This window comes from Artibeus jamaicensis, unplaced genomic scaffold (assembly GCF_021234435.1).
Source record: "Artibeus jamaicensis isolate MK-2021 breed Jamaican fruit bat unplaced genomic scaffold, CSHL_Jam_final scaffold_1019, whole genome shotgun sequence".
NCBI lineage: Eukaryota > Metazoa > Chordata > Mammalia > Chiroptera > Phyllostomidae > Artibeus > Artibeus jamaicensis.
The window spans coordinates 11,895,210-11,910,280 of record NW_026522025.1 but is presented as its reverse complement, the minus strand read 5'-3'; the positions used below and the strand labels follow the sequence as shown (position 1 = coordinate 11,910,280).

The 15,071-nt window shown below is 36.3% G+C and overlaps 1 protein-coding gene across 2 annotated transcripts in view; it reads right to left on the bottom strand.

Moving 5' to 3' along the window:
• The window catches only part of ATG4C (autophagy related 4C cysteine peptidase), an 86,253-nt gene extending 74,727 nt beyond the window's left edge, over positions 1-11,526 (bottom strand). Inside the window, exon 1 of one of the 2 annotated variants that reach the window (XM_053655485.1) lies at positions 11,353-11,526. The gene's annotated coding sequence lies outside the window, so the exon portion shown is untranslated. The remainder of the gene's footprint in view (positions 1-11,352) is intronic. The other variant, XM_053655484.1, reaches the window with a different exon arrangement.
• Positions 11,527-15,071: the final 3,545 nt, after the last annotated feature.

The window sequence follows — 15,071 nt, the reverse complement described above, 5'->3', positions numbered from 1 at the left end:
ATTGCATTCAGCTGTTTAGTCATGTAGAAAACTTTAACTTCCTCAGTGTAACTCCCCAGGGCAGCTGTGACTGAACTAAATGGCAGATAGCTCTTAATTTGTAGCTTGTTTCTCCTTAAAATAAGTGTGGTAATATTTGCAAAGAGGAAAAAGAATAAATTAATACTTGAGGCTATTCAGTCCATTAGAATATCTTATTTATATTTGTGTGAGATAAGCCAAGGAAAAGCAAGACAAACAGTATCTAGTGTAACTGCAAATGAACAAAAACACAAATGAAGAAACCATAATAAACTGTGAGTAGTTGTCTCACTGCAAAATTCTAAACATCCTCACCCAAAATTTCCCTTTCCCAAAGCTTTCGTGATTGTTTTAAAAATTAAAAAACAAGTTAAATTCACTGTTTATCAAGTATAAAGTGAAATGATAACTTACTCACTACACAGTACATTTAATCTCCTACGGCACCTAAAATACTTGGTTTGACTGCCTCAGTGATCAAATACATATGCCAAAATTCTTGTTTATTTTATGTAGTGTTGTCAGGACCTCAGCCTGGAAAATCATCAAAATAACATTCTTCACAATTTCCAAACACTTTTTAAAGTGGGTTTAGAGTTTACTTCTTAAAACTTTAGAAAAATTAGTAAATTTTTCGAGTAAATTTTCTTCGCTAATGCATACTACGACAAATCATTCCATCCACCATTACCACATTTGTTTGCTGTTTACATTGTGACAAATCCATTTTTAATTAAAAAATGATAGCATTAAAAAGGAGAAAACTCTTTTGTTTGATCTCAGTAAACACAGGTAAAGCTACCAGTTGAGGCTTATTACTAAACTTTATTGTAAATGAGGTGAAAGCAGAGTGCTTTGGGGAGGCGAAGCTACCACATGTGGTGTCACAATCACTGATTGAGACTCAGATGTCATTTTTAGAGAGTCACTTTTCTAACCATAGCAGAGCATTAAGAGAGTCGATAAATTATAAACTGATAAATGTAAAAGGGTACTCAAATCAATGTCCTTGAAGGGCAAACGAAGGTAATAGCATCTCCCGTAAGGCAGTAGACAGAATATTTTCCTTACTTCAAGTAAAGCTCCTTATTTTACTTAATTTAAAGCCAAGTAAAAGCTCCTGACAGACAGAACTTTAAGGACTGATTCTACAGAACACATCTCAGTAATATAGTACCAAAAATTAAAACACCGCACACTTGCAGCATTTGCAATGCTTGGGCATCTTCCCCAAATATTCTGCAGCAAGATGAAGCACAGATACTGACTTAGAATTTTTGATGCGCTTTTAGCTACACAATAAAATATAATGAACTGTGAGATCTGCTCTAAGTTTTTCATCTACTGCAAACTTTTCTGCCTGCTTGCATTTTTAGTAACAAATATCAACCCCTTGTCTGACCTTCAGTGTTTACCTGTCATCTCTGCTCTCACTTCATCTCCCCATCTCAGTTCTTTGTTGACAGAAACATCAACTATTGTATCCATTTCTTTTCCCTCTCTTCACCTATACTTACCAATCATCTATCCTCAGGCACTGGGTTTTGTGTTCAGCTTTTAAATCCAGCATGCTAATTTTTTTAAGTGGTAATAAGACGAAAAGGAGAACACTGTAATACTGTATTTATTTGAACTGTCCCCTTTCAGAGGTAAGGATTGGTAGATGACAGTAAGAGATAAAGACAAAAAGACTGAGAAAAGGAAAAGCAACATAAGGTAGGACACACATGTTCAGAAACTCGATTTGATAAAAAGAATAAAGAGCTGCTAATGAAAGGACTAATAGTGTAGTTTTACCTCGAGGATACAACTTACAAACCTGGTTAGGCTGCCTCAGGGTCACATGCTCCAGTTAGAAACATTCAATGCACAGCTAATTTACAATGACGACGCAAATAAAATGTACTATTTATGTGTCCTTCTTAAACTGAAAAAGTACAAACATCTATGGAAGAAACTGACTACGGACTAAGCAGATATTCCTTTACCCTCACACATGACTTGGATCAAGTTCCAACAGGCAAAGCTCTGCACTTGTACAGCACTGAGCATCGTATGTTCACAGACTGTAAAGTCGTCATCATAATCAACCTAAAAGGAATACAGTTTAAATGAATTAACCATTTACTTGAAGACTACCATAAGAATTGTTAATGATATCTGGGCTGTCTTAAGCATTTCTTGTCTTAAGCATTACCTCTAACAAGGACATAATATCTACTATAGTTTGATAAACAATTTTAATTCTGTCAGGACCTTGGTAGCCTCTGATGAGTGCAAGGTAACTACGAATGTTTGCAACCTCCATATTTTAAAGTGCAACTTTGAAAACTATTAAATATGCAGTCTACATATAAAAAGTAACATATTGAGCCAAATCACTTCATCGACAAAATAAACTTTACAAGAATTGAAGGATGTCAGAATCTCAGAACTGAAAGGGAGCTTACAAAGCATTTCCCATGCTATATATTCAATCTGTCAGTAAAAGCTCCAAGCCTACAGTGCTTGGGCTTGCTGAGGAGCAGTAAAAGAAAATGTATAAATTTGAAAGATAGAAAAAATATTGCTCCCATCCCCAGGAATCTGATCTGCTGTCTGGTTCAGACACACTAATCACCAATCAGGTTTCACATTTCACAGAGTAGGTTAGATCTCCTTGACAACCAACATCCTTGAGTATTTGCCCAGCCTCAGTGTGAACACTTCTAGAACAGGGAGCTCAGTACTTAATGAGCTTTATACTGAGCTGAAAATATAGCTATAAGTTTACAAGCCTGACACTACTTTAAACTATTTGTTCTCCATTAGTGTAACTGTTCTAGAGCATCCATATATATATCTACATGTTATTGGTTAATTTTAAAGTTTTAAAGACATGGAACCAAAAGTATGTCCCCTTTAGTTTCCATTAACTGGTCCTGGTTGTGCCCTCTCAACTAATCCCTATTCTAGTTGATAGCCTATCAGCTATTTAAAGACATACCTCCTACTCCACCCCACCTTCACTGTCTCTTTTCCACATTAACATTCTCAGTTCCTCCACTTAGTCAAAAAACTGTTACATGAGTGGTAATGAGGGCCTCAATCAGCATTTTGGTAAGGGGATAAGAAATAAGATATAAGCATCAAGCTGAGATGGTAGAACTAGCAACATTATATAAATATATGAATGCTTACATGTCCACATACAGAGCTTTCAGGTCTGACAGCTAGGAGGATTAATGTTGCCATTAACAGAAACAGAGAACCCAAGAGGAGAAGGTTAAGGAGAAGATGGGGGATTCAGTGTGAGACACAGTGAGTTCTGAGGTCTGTAACAAGTAAATATGGATATTTTCCAAGCCCCATTAGATATAAGCTCTTTTCCAAGTCCCATTCAATTTACTTTTGCCAAGAAAAATGTATGTCTATTTTATTGAGACTAGTAATTACATGTCATTTAAATATTTAAAAAATCACATTTATTTATTCATCAAGTATTCGGTTATTTCATTAAGGCACTATGAGAGATACAATGAATTATGAAACCTAGCCCTAGTCCTCATTAACCATCCACTCTAATAAGATGCTTATAACTAACCAGAACTCAAGACTGTATATGCTTATGTCTCATAATAGAAATAAAGTGTTATAATTTGTGTTATAATTTGTAAAAGTGTTATAATTTTATATCCCACATGAGTGAAATCATACGGTTCTTAGCTTTCTTTGACTGACTTATATCATGTAGCATAATATTCTCAAATAATATTTTATATTGATAACATAAAATATTTCCCCTTTCCAATGAAAATATTTACACATGAAAATGTGTATGACTATATGTGTTACAGAGTAACACAACTGGCATGCTTCAAATACAAAGAATAAGGACTCACAAATAACATAAATCTTTCTATTCTGGGTGTAAATACAGAAAAACACTAGCCATATTTCTTAGGAACACTAAAATAAACAATTATGTCTATTGTTAAAGATTAATGCTTGAATTGTATCATCAGTCAAAAGAAGAGCATTGTTTAAAACATTCACAAACACAATTGTTTTGGCTTTCAAACGGCATTGGTTGATGTCATTTTTTCTAATCATCTGTAATATTAAATAATATTCTTTCAATGTGAGAATAGAGCTACAAGTTTAAAGCCTTACAAACGTAACAACTGCATATTCTCTATCTGGAGTTCCCTATAACTATATACCATGATAAAAGTTTTAAAATATTATGCCTACTTTAGGAGTTTACAGATAACTGATTTTATTTAAAAAGTCTATTAAAAAGTAATTTAGTAGGAACTTAACTATATTTTATTTATTTATCTTCAATTAAATTTATTGTGGTATCATTGGTTAACAAGATCATACAGGTTTCAAGTGTACATTTTTATGATGCATCATCTGTATATAGCATTGTGTGCCCACCACCCACAGTCCCCATATATTTGGCCCCCTTTAACCTTCACTACTCCCCCCTTCCCTCTGTGAGTTTCAGTTTTACATCCCACATGAGTGAAATCATAGGTTCTTAGCTTTCTTTGACTGATTTATATCATGTAGCATAATATTCTCAAATAATATTTTATATTGATAATATACATAATTACGTAGAAAAATACAGTTCAAATAACTTTGAACATCTACTTTGACTATACACGTTTAGTGGGTATATTCTTAGGACATGAAATGGCAAAGAAATCTGGTAAATCTGTTAGTGGAGGCAGTTTCAGCACAGTAATTCCAAAACTAACTTACGTGTGTTGTAGGGCAGATTAGATGAGTAAATATAAAATATGGTTGAGAATCAAAACTCTCCCTGTAAAAAAGGGGGAATACAATATGAACTAAGAGAAGGTGAAGATGAACTCTGTGGTTTTGAATCTGAACTGATGGTCTCCTGTAAATTCATGACTGCTTCAAAATTTGGTGTGTGCATGTGTGTGCATGCATATGTGTGTCTCCCCATTTATAAGGCCTGGAAACGATGATATTCCAGAAGCCATGAGAACAGCTGGCCCGTAAACAACACGGATTTAAACTGCATTGGTCTACTTACACGTGAATTTTTTCAATGAATATTGTAAATGTACTTTTTGTTATGATTTTTTTTTAAGATTTTATTTATTTATCTTTAGAGGGGAAGGGAAGGAGAGAGGGAGAGAAACATCAATGTATGGTTGCCTTTCATGTGTCCCCTGCTGGGAACTGGCCTTCAGGGAACTGGTCTGCAACCCAGGCATGTGCCCTGACTGGGAATCGAACCTCGATTGTCTGGTTCGCAGGCCCGCCCTCAATCCACTGAGCTACACCAGCCAGGGCTGTTATGATTTTCTTAATAACATTTTCTCTAGTTTATTGTGAGAATAGAGTCTATAATACATATAACACAAAAAATATTTGCCCATTGACTGTTTATGCTTTCAGTAGGGCTTCCAGTCAACAGTAAGCTACAAGTGGTTAAGTTTTGGGGAAGTCAAAAGTTATACGGGCATTTTTCAACTACACAGAGGCCAGCACTCTTAATCCCTGCATTGCTCAAGGGTTACCTGTATAGTCAATGCCCAACTTCTGGTGTCTAAGTACCATTTCCCACTAAACCGAACAAGGACTCTATAATAAAATGGCTGGTTCTAGGTCTCAAACAGGGAATATACTCAGTGAGCCTGGAATATCTTATTGTATAAAAACTGAGAATGTGCCCAGACACCAATGTGGACATATAAAGGCCAGAGGAACTGGCTTAAAGGGACTAACCAAATTTGAGACAATTTAATCATCAATAAGAATAATAACAGGTTATAACGCATGGACAAATTTTTAAAAAGAATCCTTAGGTACATCGTGATACCAAAATAAAAAGAGAAAGGAGAAATAGCTCTTTAATGAAGATAGCTAGCAAGCATAGATACATAGATATCAAGAAAAAGTGTGCAAGTGTGTTTGTGTGTATGTATTTACAGAAAGAGAAAGTGAGCCATATTGTTAACTACCAGTAAATCTGAGGCATACACAATATTGTTGTACTCCTCCTTCAACTTTATATAGGCCTGAAACAAATGAAAGGAAGGTGAGGGAAAGTGGAAGGGTGGAAATTAAGCTGACTTCAGAGCAGCTGCTCAGACTGGGTAAATTCTCACTACTTCTTCGCTCTAGCCATAAGATAGAAAAGCAAGTACAATACAAAGTTCAGAAGGGCTAGTTTAAAATAAAAGCAATAATCTTAAATACTAAGTAATAACAAACCAATCAAACATGAATTCCCTATTTAGCGGTAGATTAAACATAACCTCTGATAAAAATCTGTGAAAGATGACACATGATGACTCTTCTAGTATGATTGTGAATAAGCAAAGCACCTTATATATTTTTTTCAAATCTACTTTTTCCCAGTTGAGATCTATTAGCTATAAAGAGCTCTAAAATTAAAATATTGTCACAGAAGTCCAGATGATCTCAGATCCCCATATCATTCTAATAATAATAAAAACACAAACTCTGCATCAGTTTTGTTAATTTATGTGTTAACATAAGTTATATATATAACATATATAACTTATAACATATATATGTATCATCTCATTTAATCCTCACAACTCTGTAAGACACATAATCATCCTCATTTAATAGATTAAAAAAGCAACAGGCTTAAAACAACAACATAAGTTCTGCAAGGGCCGCACTGACGGTAAAAAGCAAAACCCACCTTCAGTCCAGAGAGTCTGACTCCAAAGCCCAGGCTCTTTGCTCTGCACACTCTACTGCACTACCATGAAATGTACATTTTAAGTAATAAACTGATTGTATTGATTCGATGTCTGTCAAAAATTACACAAAGGGGACATTTCAAGGAAAATTTAAAAGCATGTCTTTTTCCCCTAGTACACATTTATATTTACATATGCACCTATTGAATAAAGTAAAGTTTAACTAGATGCTGAATTTACTGCCAAGTCTCAAGTGAAAATAAACATGATATATAACTGTATTACTCAGTTATCTATTCATATATATGGTTGAATATGTTACAGATAAATTCAGAACAAGTACCAACATCTTTCCAAATGCTTTCACCTAGAACTCTATCCTTGCTTACTCAAGAAAAAAAGATCCTGAACTTATTTCAGGTACACCATTCCTCAATATACTTAACTGAAACAATGACCTAAAGGGAAAAGAATAATAAGAAATTAACCTTGAATAGTGATTTCACAATAAAAAATAACACAAACAAACAAAGCCTGTCCAGGCAAACCTGGTCATCCTACAATGTTCTCTATCTCAGTGAATTATACAACAACCTATCCAGTTACATAAACCAAAAAGCTGGTGGTGGCCAATGGCACTTCCCTCTCCCTCATTTCTCATATACAGTCCATCACCCAGTTCTACCTCCTTAACATCTCTAAAATCCATCCATTTCTATGTATCTTCACCACCACTTTGCCTTAGGTATTATCATCTGTCATCTGGCTGCTCCCGTCCACATTCTCATCCACTCTGTAATCAGTTTTTCTTCTGTATGATACCAAGTTTCTTTTCCATAGCACTTAAAATAGATGCAACTCTAAATACCTTTGATGGAATATTACATTTATGTCTGCCTCCCCTGCTACACAAGAATGCAGGGGAGGAACTACATTTGTTCCTATGTGGATAGAAGTTGTATTCACTGACACTGTATCACTGTGGCTTAGAAGAGTGCCTCGTTAATAAATAAACACTAAATGACTGACTACATGTCCAAGATCACAAATTTATGTATACACAGTCCCCAAAAAGTGGTTATAAAGCTCACTAACAATCATAAGGAGTACCTTATTTCATCATTTTACATTGTAACTCTGAAACTGCATACATCTTAGAGTTGACCATTTTTAATTGGCAATATTTTTTCCATAGTAGCTCATAAAATAATTATGTATCTTGGAATCAGTTTTAAAATCTCATGATTTGATCAACTAGGAAAATCTGCAATACTCAGTCAGAACCTGGTAACCTAGCCTCCCTTCTCCTTTAACCCCCACCCAACTCCAAACGCCCAATCATTAACAGAGCCTACTGGTTCCTTCACCAATGAGCTGTTAAATCCATTCTTTTGTTCCATTCCTCCTACAATTACACTAGCTCTACCTTACCTAATTCCTCATTGCCTCATAGCCAAGCTCTTGTTCTAGCCTCATTCATTTAAACATGTTTCAATTTCAACACTGCACCTTCTATGTGCAACAAATGGAAAATATAAAGCACCCCAGTTACCTGTCCTGCCTTCTAATCTCCACCCGACTATGCTTCAGAATTTTGTTCCTTCTGTGCTTCAAGCTGGAATTACTTTCCTCCCAATTTCTACCTACCAAAACCCTACTTGCTACTTAAGTTCCAGTTCAAATCTCATCTTCTTCATGAAATCTTCCCTAGTTAATCTCTTTTCAACTTTAACATTCTAAATCACATAAAGTCTAAATGGATATGGGCTGTATTTATTTTCTGCTTTTTGATGGCAAGGTTTACATCTCATATATTCTGTTAAGAGTATAAGCTCCCTAACAGCAGGGCTTTTATATTTTGTTCAGTTTTATCCCCAGCACCTAGAAGAGTATCTGGGAATATAACAGCTGCTCAGCAACTACTTATTACCGAATTAATGCTCTTTATATATTCCAGGGTAGAGAACAAGTATTTAAAACTGTGGGAACCAATCTTCACAGTGGAGAAAGTAAAGAGCTAGACTTAGTAACTTAAACTCTGTGAGCTTCATTTTCTTCCTCTGCTAAATGTAAATAATGTGTAATAGTTCACTGAATTGTTGTAATGATTAAATGCAATAATGCTTTAATAGCATCTAGTGTAGACTGAGGACAAGAGGTGCTTGCTCTCAATAAACATTTTGATGATTTTGTTAACAGTTAAATAGTAAAAAGTGTTCAATAAATGCCTACTAAATGAATAAAATCTCAGGAAAAATATAAAAAGTTTGCATAACATTGAGCCTCTTATCAGTTATCCAATAAAGAATTCCATGAGTGGCCCTGGCTGGTATGGCTCAGTTGGTTACGGGTTTGAGTCAGGGTAAAGGCAGATGCCTAGGTTGCATGTTCTGTCCCTGGTCAGGCATATAGACAAGAGGCATCCAACTGACGTTTCTCTACACCTGTGCCTCCCTCCCTTCCCCTCTCTCAAAAATCAATGAGCATGTCCTCAGGTGAGGAATTAAAAAATAAGAATTCCATAAGTGAATTAATTATAAAATATTTACACTTAGCCCCAAATATTACATGGCTAAAACAATTTCTGATTAATTAGGAATAATCCCAATGTCACAGAATATGAGTATTAATATTTCATATTTTATTAACACATATAGATTCTATTTTACTGCTTAAAGAAAAACAATAATTTTATTATTAGAATTTCCATAGTACAATAATCAGAATAAAAAAGTTGCAAATTTATTTGGGTTACATGGTCTCCAAAAGCCAGGAACTACAATAATTTCTGTCTACAAAACATCAGTGATAATGTACAATGCTGTTCTACCAGATCTGTCAAAATATACAGAAATGCCTCAAAAACAACTACAACAAATAAAATTTTAAATATATTTACATTGATTTTACAGGGAAAGAACATCAGTTACATGTTTTTTTAACTTTTTACTAAAGTATAAAATTCTGTATATTGTCTACTTTTTAACTTTTCCCAAAATTTTAAACTAATCCCAAAACTTAACAGCAAATGAACTGGTAATTCAACATAGCATCAGATTACCGAGCTAATTACAAATTCTTCCTTGTCCAGGAAAGAGGCTTTAATGATGTGTAAATTGGACCATACACAGACTTTACCTTTCAAAGCTTTTCTTATCCCTCTGGGTAATTTCAGTGACTCATAATGTATTAGGTTGGTCAAAAAGTCCATTTAGTATTTTCTGTATGATGGCTCTAATACTGCTTAGGTACCTTAAATTTCATCCAAAACAATTTTTTTAGATTGTATTGTGATAGCTGTCAAATCAGCATGCATTTAAAAAAATCAAAATTGGCAAATTGTTTTAATATTGAAGATGGAAGAAAATATGCAACATTGTCAGCGTATCATGCTTTATTACTTCAAGAAAAGTGAAAACACAGCTGAAATGCAAAAAAAAAAAAAGATCTGTTTAGAGAATGGAGATGTGCTATGACTGATCAAATGTGTCAAAAGTGGTTTGCAAAGTTTCCTGGTACTATTGAAATTTTGGCCAAATAATCTTTTGCTGTGGGGGCTGTCTTTTGCATTGGAAGATGTTGAGCAGCACCCAGGGCCTCTATCCACTAGAAGCCGATTGTGGGAGATAGCCGACATAATTCAAAATATCCAAATCAATAAAGGTATTGGTGAAAATGAAAAGTGTGTCTTTTATTTTATGGGAAAAGAAGTCACAAACTTTTTGGCCAACCCAATAATTACATATCACTAGCAACCAAGGAGGAAAGAGTATTCTCTTTAGTCTGTTTGATATCAATTGACACAAAACCATTTGCAAAATTCCACATGGGATGTATGTTCCAGGTCTGCAAATGGGAAATAAAATCCTTTCTAATTATACAAAGAGATGTGAGGCCACATATTCGCCTCTAACTTACAGGGTAGCGACCGACTCCATGTGGGAAAATAATCAATACAAAACAAAACTAAGCCAAAGAAATATAAACCCTGTAAGCAGACATGCTGATTAGAACACTGATGTCTTTTGTCTTCACCAATCATAAGAATGTATGTCTCCAACCTAAAAAGCCCTTGCGTGTGAATGGAGGTGGAAAAGTTGAGGGTGAAGCAAGAAGCAAATGAAGTGACTGAAAGTTAGTCTAGATGGAAAGCGTTAAAGGTCTGAAGCAATAACATAGGCCAAATAGGGGAGAGTTAGGAATGAGAAAACTGCGATCTCTGGGATCTTGTTTGGGCAGGGGAGCTTTTTATTCCCCCCTCCCTTTCTTTTATCTTCTTCAGTTGAAAGACACTGGAAAGGAGTTAAATAGATGCGATAGCTTAGGAAACATTAGGTAGTGCCTGGAACGCCTAAGGAAAGCCACAAGAAGAGGAGGAACAGCTGCCACATGAAGGTTTACCGTTAGCTCTGGAGCCCAGAAAGAGCAAGTCAGAAGACAACTGACACTAGAAAGAAGTGAGGGAGGAACCAAAACCCTCAGAGTTCAAATTACAGGCTACAGGGTCTCCACTGAGGGCAGAGCACACCCCAAGAACCCCAAGAACCCCAAGAAACCCAGTCATTAGGGGACCGAGACACTAATTCCCAACCTTTTCCTGACTCCCCTAGCCTCAAGTCGATCCCCTCACCGAAACAGAACGGGAGCAGTGCAAAAAAAATGTGCAGGAGCCACCAACCCGGGAAACGTTCCAGCTCTAGGGCCAGCCGCCACAATAACAGCCCGCACACACGCAGACGCTCCAACCTCAGCGCCCCAGCTACAGACACCTCCAGTTCCCCGGCCTCCGTAGTAAGAGGGACGGCTTTCTCCTAAAACCCAATAGATCAGCTACTTCCGGAGTACTAACTTCCTTCGATTGGTCGCCGCAACAACAGCCGACTGCGAATTCCTGCTCCGCTGACTTCGACTATTCCTTGTTCCCCTGGCCACCCAGCCACTAAAATTGCCAACAGAGCAAGCGCAGAACCAAAGGAAAGTATCCATTTGCAAGCAGGTCTCCAACAGACAAACCACAGTTGGCCTGCCCTGAGTTCCTGTTGAACAATTGGACTTCAACTCCCAGCATGCCATCCAACACCACCCCCCCTCTGTCGCAGGAACTACAAGATCCAGTATGCACTGCGCCCCTCATTTGTCACTCTTAACCGGATGCCCAGAGATGCCCTGAACGGTTTCAGAGGACCCCTTAAATCCCTCAGTCTAATGTAGACCTTCGTGCCAAGCACCGCTTTGGTTAAAAAAAAGTAGACCTTCGTTTACCTATAGTTGGGACTATAGGTAAATGCTTTTTAAAATGTCAAGGAATGTGTGCACTCGTTTTTTTTTGTTTTCAGATCATGTTCAAGGACTTAAACACATGACAGGGCATTTTATGAAATGAAAATTTTTATGCTCACTCATACAGGGTGTTGAGAAAAATACTAAATTATTGCACAGTGTAATCATGTAATTTTGTAGTAGTACTGCAAGATCCTGTTGGAACCGGACAGATGTGCTTCTGAGTTGCATGGAAAATTGTAGTAAGAGTTAGAAGCCCAAAAAATTAACAGACTGTACTACCTGACTATGAAACCACATGGGAAAGAAAGCTTCTCAGAATGCAGAGTTTAAAAGTTCAAAATTAAATTTGAATTTTTTTTAATTTTTAGTGTGTAAAATGGTTTGAAGTAATTTTTCATTATTTTCACAAAAACAAGTAACTAGAATACTTATTTTCTATTATGTAGTAGGACAACCACGTAACTGATCTCTCAAAGAATCTGCCAAAATCACAAATTTATTAGATTGACCAAACAAAATTACTGTGTTTTTTTGCCTGATTAGATATAGCTTGTGGTTTCATATTTTAAAATACAGAACTCTGTTTTGATTTCTTAAGACAGATCACATGCTTCAAACAGCTGAGTGGCTACCTTTTTGTTACTTTCATTAACACTTGGATTAGAAGAATGAATACATTTCATTTTTGATATTGTGCATTAACAGGCCATGAGTAACAATGCTTGGATTGTCATAATAATCTACAGTCATTATACAAAATAAAAATGTATATACCATGAACACTGGTTTTCTATGGATTTATAGCAAAATAGATTTTAATTGGTAAGAAAACAAAACAGTTTTCTTTTACAACTTCACATATAAGTCACAGAGGGAAATTATATTCTCTAACACTGACATGGCATCAGCTACCATACAAACTGCTTTTCAACTCCGGTGTGCTAAATTATGCAGCACTAGCAAGTAAATATTTAAAATCTATGATCATGGAAAACAATCTGCTGCTTTCCATACTCATGCACCAAAACAATACACAGAGAGAAAACATTTCCTTTGGAATGATTCAGAAGTAATGATAAGCTATAATTAGGTTATCTGCTATTCATAAGTGTTTGTAGTAAATAAATACATAATTATATCCAGTTATTAAGGATATTATTAAGGAAGCTTTAAAAATATGCTAAATATTTGATGCCCATACTTCTAAGGCAGTTTCAGTGATCAATTGGGTGAATGAATGTGGAAGAGAGTCTAAAGAATACATAATTTATGTAACAGAATTTAAGTTTTTAAAAGAGATTCTTGCAGCTGCCATGCTTAGCAATATTCTCTCCTCTAAATGTGTCTTTGGCTTTCCAATTCAGCGAATTGCCAATCACACAAGAGTTAAAATTGGACAAGATGTTCATTTCAGTTCACCAAGTATTCCATGAGTGCTGCTCGGGCGAAGCACTCTGCCTAAGCACTATAGTCTTTCTGAAGCACAGTTATATTAGGGAAGATTTAAAGGGCAATGAAAAGCAAATATGAGCTTTATTAGAACAAAAAATAAAGTATTGTAACATGAACTTTTGGGGGATTTTTAGAGAGAGAGGAAGAGAGAGGGAGAGAAATATCCATGTGAAAGAGCGATATCAATAGCATGCCTCCCATATGTGCCCAGAACAGGGATCGAACCTGAAACCTAGGCATGTGCTCTGACCTGGAATTGAACCAGCGACCTTTCACTTTGCAGGATGATGTCCATCCAACAGAGCCACATAGTCCAGGGCTTTGCATTTACCTTTATCAATATTTGTTTCATGCTGAATGTACTCCTGGGACATAAGTTTTAGTTTCTTCAGTTTCTTCTGGGATATCTTTTTCTTCTGAGCAACCTCCTCTTCTGCTTTAGGAACAATCTGCTCTTTTTCAATAGAATCATCTCAATGTATCAGGGAAAGCTCAGGTATGCATTATCCACCCATGAGCTCTGTAAATTTTGTGTTGCATCTTCAGATCTTTATTCACCTGGAGGTGCTCAATGACCAGAGAATCTTCATCTAAACCATTAAGGTCAGCATTACTCTATTTTTAAGCGTGCATAGCAAAAATTCAGCATTCTCTTTTGGCTACCGGCCCAGTCTCCAGCCCCATTATTTTGCCTGGGCACACCTACCAACTCCACTCTTATAACAATGGAATGGCACATGTCACTTCTGTGAAGTAACATCCTTCAGATACTTGACGGGTTTTCAGATACACATACCCTTCGTGACCTAGGCACCTAGTCAAGAGCCCTTAAAGTGAATACAAAGATTTGAACCACTTGATTTGCATGATTTTGTGGGGTATTCTGGATAAAGTAAATAATGAATCATTTTCACAGATCATTTCTGGCTGCTTTTGGAAGGAGAAAGCTGTAATGTCAACTTTTGATAATTACTTATGCATTTGATTAATTGAAACACTATAATAGCCCATATACCTTTTGAAGGAACCACATCTTATTTTTAAAATATATTTTACTGACTTTGCTATTACAGTTGTCCCAATTTTCCCCCCACTGCCTCCCTCCACCCAGAAGCCCCTATTCCCTCCAGCTATGCCCCCACTTAGATCATGTCCATGGATCGTGCATATTAAGTTCTTGGGCTACTGCATTTCCTATACTGTTCTTAATATTTCTGACTATTCTGTACCTATCCATATGTACTTTTTTAAAAACTATTTTTAAAGGTTTTATTTATTTATTTTTAGAGAGAGGGGAAGGGAAGGAGAACAGGAGGGAGAGAAATGTCAATGTGTGTTTGCCCCTCATGCACCCGCTCCTGGGGACTGACCCACAACCCAGGCATGTGCCCTGACTGGGAATCGATCTTTCGACCCTCTGGTTCACAGCCCATGCTCAGTCCACTGAGCTTCACCAGCCAGGGCACTAATATGTATTTCTTAATTCCTGAATTTTTCCCAGTGTCTCTCTTCCACCTCCCAACTGATTAACATCTCCAAGTGATGTCCTTATCTATGATTCTGATTCTGTTCTGCTTGTTTGCTTAGTTTGTTTTTTAAATTCAGTTGTAGATG